At 31.6% G+C, this 5,739-nt stretch overlaps 1 non-coding gene across 1 annotated transcript; it reads left to right on the top strand.

Annotated features, from left to right (window-relative positions):
- Positions 1 to 5,126: 5,126 nt before the first annotated feature.
- On the top strand, positions 5,127 to 5,233 carry LOC149516872 (small nucleolar RNA R71). The gene has a single exon (XR_016345445.1). It is a non-coding gene; the product is annotated as a small nucleolar RNA R71 (small nucleolar RNA).
- The last annotated feature ends 506 nt before the right edge of the window (positions 5,234 to 5,739 follow it).

Here is a 5,739-nt window from a genome sequence, read left to right as displayed (position 1 = left end):
AAGCTGAGATCGATGAAAGGTTAAGGGGAATGGAAAATAGAAGAAATGGCCCTTGTGTATCCCATTTGCTCTTTGTAGATGATAATTTATTTTTTGTTGAATCAAATGAGGATGAAGAGGAGAGGCTAATGAAAATTCTATATAACTACAAGGCTAATTCTGGTCAAATGGTTAATATTGACAAGTTAGCAATGTTTTTCAATGCAAATACTAGGGAAGATCGCAAGTCAAAGCTAATGGATTCCCTATTTATCCACAAACTTATGGGCAATGGATATTATTTAGGGCTTTCAAAGTCTTTTAGGAAGGAGAAATAGATAGTCCTTAAACCCATCATTAGTCAAGTTTGGGCAAAAATCCAAGGATGGTGCGATAAACTCCTATCATAATAGGCAAAACGATGTTAATAAAATCTATTACGCAAGCCATTCCTTTATGCCTCATGTCATGCTTTAAGCTTTAATGTAATTTTATTAACAAAATGGCTTTTTTAATTGTAAGGTTCTAGTAAGGGGATGTGGATGGTAAAAAAAAGATGCACTGGTGCAAATAGAATCTATATGCCACTCAAAGGTAGATATAGATCTTGGTTTCAGATATTTAAAAGCTTTCAACTTGGCTTTGTTAGCCAAGCAAGGGCGGCATCTCATCCAAAATGACGACTCAAAGTTTTTTAAGTTATTGAAAGCTAGATATTTTCCAAATGGTTCATCTTTCAATGCCAAAAAGGGCATCGCTCCTTCTTACTTATGGGTTAGCTTATTGGCAGAAAGAGATGTTTTGATCAAAATATTTAGGTGAAAGATCAGTAATGGTACTAGAGTGAATGTTTGGCAAGATAGGTGGGTGGATAAGTTCCCTAAATACAAAGTGGATCAACCTAGGGACCAAACTCCTACACCGTTGAAGGTAGCTAGTTTAATAGTCTAATAATCAAAAGTACGGCAAACATAAACCATTGATGAATTATTTATAGTAAAGGATGTAGCTAGAATAGTTAAAAAAACCTCTAAGTAAATAACATCTAAAGGACACGCTCATTTGGAATGACACTTTGCTAGGGAATTTACAGTCAAGTCACTTATTTTAGAGCAAGGGAAGAGATAAGCAGATGATTGTTTCTTTTGTATAGAGCTTACAAGTACATAAATCAAATAATAAAGTGGAGTATTTCGAATATAGTCTCTTCAAGGATTATAGAAAATAATTTTAGGTTACTTACAATTACCAAAGGTGAAGGTCTAAGATCTTATATCTAAACAAATAAATATTTAGGGCTTTAGGGTTTAAGTAAAGATTAAAGGTGATATAAAGGCAAGGTTTTTAACTTTACCAACTATCACTTGGGAAGTAAAAGACTAATACCAACAACAAACCCTAAAGCAAGAATTAAAAAATTGTAAAGTAAAAGAATTAAAGATTATAAACAAGAAATCCTTGATAATGTCAAATTGCTTTGAAGTAAATACAGATTGTATGAAAGAAATTAAAGAACAAGAAAAAGTAGTTTGGCCGAATCTTGTAAAGAAAATAAAGAAAACTAGGATCTTGAAAATAAAATGATTGTGCCAAAATTAAAGAAAGCAAAAAATAAGATTTGCAAACTTTAAGGACAAAGTAAAGAGATCTTTGAATGAAAATACTTCTTAATTGAAAAAATCTAAAGAACAAATGCTTAATTATTGGCAAATCTATCACCTAACCCAATAACTTAACTAAAAAAAACTTAAAAGCTAAAAAAAAAAAGAATAGAAATGGAAAGTGGGATAATGGAATGAGGGGAATGACCTTCCTATTTATAGAGTGGGATTTGGCTAAGAGGAAGGAAGATTACAAGTGATTGATTCAAATTCAAATGCCTTAGGATAGGCTTGATCTTTATCTTTTCAAATAAGTATGGTTGCATGAAACTTTCTCCCTCGAATAGGCCTGGTTGAATTGGGTCTTGGTGGAGCAATCTTGGCCCTTCATCACATCTTGGTACAATCTTGATCAATCTCTTCCCTTAGGTTTGGCTAAGATAAGATTTAAGAGCTAGAATTTGAATTTCATCCATCTTGTGAATAGATGAAGTTTTCTTCCAAGTAAAACTCTTCAAGGCTAAGTCAAGTCTCATGATGAACTTCAATCTTCTCTTGGCTGAATGTACTAGAGTCCTTATACAAGTCATTTTCTTGATGGCTAAGTAAAGAAAGCATGCTTATCTTGAATTTTGCATCTTGGCCGAATGTGAGGGAGACCAAATAGGCTTGTAATTGCTTGAATGTAGACCAATGATGGATGACATTAATCTTGCATAGTTGGGTCAATTGTGTGCTTTGCATGGCTTCCATGAAAATGAGTCTTTTAAGCTTGAAAAACCTAAAGCCATGAAAACAACATTAAAAACACCAAAAATCATCCAAAATTTTAATTTTTAGCATCATTTTGAAGTGTAAAATCTTTATATATTTTGGTGTTATCACACCCTTACACTTGAATCTTTGTTTGTTCTCAAGCAAAACCTCAAATCAATAAAACTAAATAACACTATAAATATCCTCAAAGTCAAAAATTATATAATACTCCTAATATATGCTATTGCATAATACAAAGTTAAGGATAAATATAGTCATAAAAATGTCCTTCAAAACTAAGATTTTAGTATCTTATATTATTCATACATACAAATCTACTCCATCTTTAATTCATGCATATAGCTCAAGTAAATATAATGCAAAGCATTTCATCACATTTCAATTTAAAGATAGAATGGGCTTCATATGTCCATTTTCCCCATCCCTCTCCACTAATGTTAAAACCTACATATTTAACTCAAGATAAAAAAATGTTTTAAGCTTGTAATGTAAGGCTTGGTTCAAGGTAGGAAAAAATAAAATTTTTAGGCTTAAAAATAATGACCTTACTTTTTTTCAACTTCTAGGACTTTGAACAAATGGCAGCTCTTTTTGAGACTTGATTTGTGAGTCATTCTTTATTGTTTTTTGTATTTTTAGCCCTTTTTTTTAATGATAGTCATTTTTGGCTTTATTAGGCTTTGTCTTTACTTTTGCCAATTTCTTTTTCTTTCATTCTTTCCTTCCGCCTCTTTTTCCCAATACAAGAATCTATTCATGATACACAAATAAGCACAATGGGTTAGGACATAAAAAAAAAAGGATAATAATCAAAGAAAAAGCTTATCAGGCTTGTAATGTGGTTAAAATGAACAAAGAAAATGATTAAGATAAAGGTTCAAAATAAAGGTACTAGGGATGTATTATCACAAGGTGGGCTTGAAAAAAGCTCAAACAATCCAAAGAACTACCTAAATCATCTCTTGAGTTAAAAACAGTTTAGGATTTTGTCTTAAGGGTTGAGTAGGTGAATTCTAGAGCACTTATTCATATCTTAAATCTTATGCAAATCCATATTTCATAATCTTTCACAAAAGTCATAGCATTTCATTAAAAGAGAATAAAGCTGCATGCTTAAGAATCATATCCATAGTAAAGATATACTTAAGAATTTTTCTCAAGTTTCACTACATCCATACTTAAACTCCATGTCATACTTTGGTTATTTCAAAGGGAATATGTGCAATTTTCAACTAAGTGAAATCATAATGATACTTAGCAAGTCAATTTAGTTTGAAAGAAAATATGAGTTTAAGATTCCTAAAAAAAAAACAAAAAAATAAAAAAGTATTATTTTCCCTTTCACTTAGATAGAATTATATATAAAAAGCTTTTTTAAAAAAAAAGAAATACTCTCTAAAATTTTTTAAAGCCAAATACTCATGAGGCATTCTCTTTGCTTTTCTTCATCTAAAAATAAAAATACTCAAAAAAAATTAAAACACACTTGTTCTAGAAATAAAAAAAATTAAAAAAAATATAACCATTAAATTAAAACATGGGTTGCCTCTCAAGCACTGCTAGTTTTGGTTATCTTGGGCTGTCTCACCTTAGGCTATCTTTTCATGTTCAAGCTAAATGCTTTCTAATAATGCTCTTTCTACTTGCAGCAACATTTGCCCTTCTTTAGAATACCCTTCATATACTTCTTTGGATCCTTTTCATAATCCATCTAAACATTCTCTTTTTCGAGGTCTTCCTTATAGGTTTCAATAACTTCAAAGGCCTCCAATGCCATAGGGTCAAAACCCTCTAAGATTTCTCTACCAAATCTCAATAGTTCTTCATCATCCAGAATATCCTTTTTCCAATGAAATCAACTTCAAGTTTTCTCTTAAAGCTGGGTAGGTTAACTATTATGGGTATATTATCTTTCTTATTAGAATCATTCATCCTAACATCCCTCAAAAAATATATTGCATTTCATCCTCTATACCTTGTTTTTTTAGGTTAGTTTCAATGTTACTAGATAGGGTACCTACTAGGCGATTGGCTATGGCTTAGGCAAGTTTACCTATAAGGTTTTCTAGGTTTTTTATTAATGCAACTTAACTTGGATGTTGGCATTATTGGCTTGCATTAGTTGGGTCAATAAATCTTCAAAGATGGGTTTCTTTTCTTATGGTGGGTTATAGTTTGGTGGATTGGGGTAGTAGTTGTTGGTGGCTTGGTGGTTTGGTTGGTTTCAAGAAGAGTTTGGGTAGTTTCACTAGCTAGGATTGTAAGTATTGCTATAGGGATCATTGCTTGGTTGTTTTGTTAAATGTATTAGACTGGTTGTATCCTATACTGGCATCTTTATGAGGAATAAAGTCCTTCACATACATCATAGGATAGAAAATAGGGTTTTTTATGGCATTAATATATCCTATACTGGCATCTTTATGAGGAATAGGATCTTTCACATATATCATAGGATAGAATAGGGTTTTGTATGGCATTAATAAGGTTGGCTTATGATTGGTTTCCTAAGGCTTTAATCTTTTTTGTAAAGGCAGTTAATTGAAGTTAATGGAGGTAATAACATTAACTTCAAATAAACTAATAGACTTTTTACTAACCTTTCTTTCCATGCCCTATTGGTAATTATTGACAACCATCTCCTTTATTAGCTTATTAGCCTTCTCAAAAGTTTTGCTTATTATAACCCCTCCAACAGTTGATTCTAAGGTGGTTTTCATTAGTGGAGTCAAAACATTGTAAAATATCTAAATTTGGAGCCACTAAGGTAAATTATGATGTGGGCATTTTCTTAGCAATTCCTTGAATCTCTCACATCCATCATATAAAGTTTCACCATTAGCTTTCGAAAAAGTAATGATCTCATTCCTTAGCTTTGTAGTTTTTGCTGGTGGAAAAAATTTTGCTAAGAATTTATGAACCAAATCATCCCATGTTGTAATTAAGCCAAATGGTAAAGAAGACTACCATATTTTTGCTTTGTCTTTAAAAGAAAAAGGAAACAATCTTAGTCTTATAGCTTCATCAAAAACACCATTGTAATGAAAAATGTCACATCATTCAAGAAAATTAAAAAGATAGAGATTTGAGTCATCGGTTGGTAATCCACCAAACTACATAGAAGTTTGGACCATTTGTATAATCGAAGGCTTTATCTCAAAGTTATTGGCTTGAATAGCTGGCCTTCAAAATCATCTGCAATGAGAACTGCATAGCCTCTCAGGGTTTTTTGCCTTTCATTATTTGCATTCATCATTAAAGCAACTGCTGGTGGTGTTAATTGCTCATTTCTTCTTCTTCTAAAAGTTCTATCTCTTGATCAACTAGAGTTAAGTCAACATGTTTAGATTCTGCCATGTAAAAAAAAAGATCAAAGAAAAGC

The sequence above is a fragment of the Durio zibethinus genome, chromosome 9 (genome assembly GCF_047325235.1).
Source record: "Durio zibethinus cultivar Kanyao isolate XHJ-2024 chromosome 9, ASM4732523v1, whole genome shotgun sequence".
Taxonomy (NCBI): Eukaryota; Viridiplantae; Streptophyta; class Magnoliopsida; order Malvales; family Malvaceae; genus Durio; species Durio zibethinus.
The sequence above is the reverse complement of the archived record's forward strand: the minus strand, read 5'-3'. Positions and strand labels throughout refer to the sequence as shown.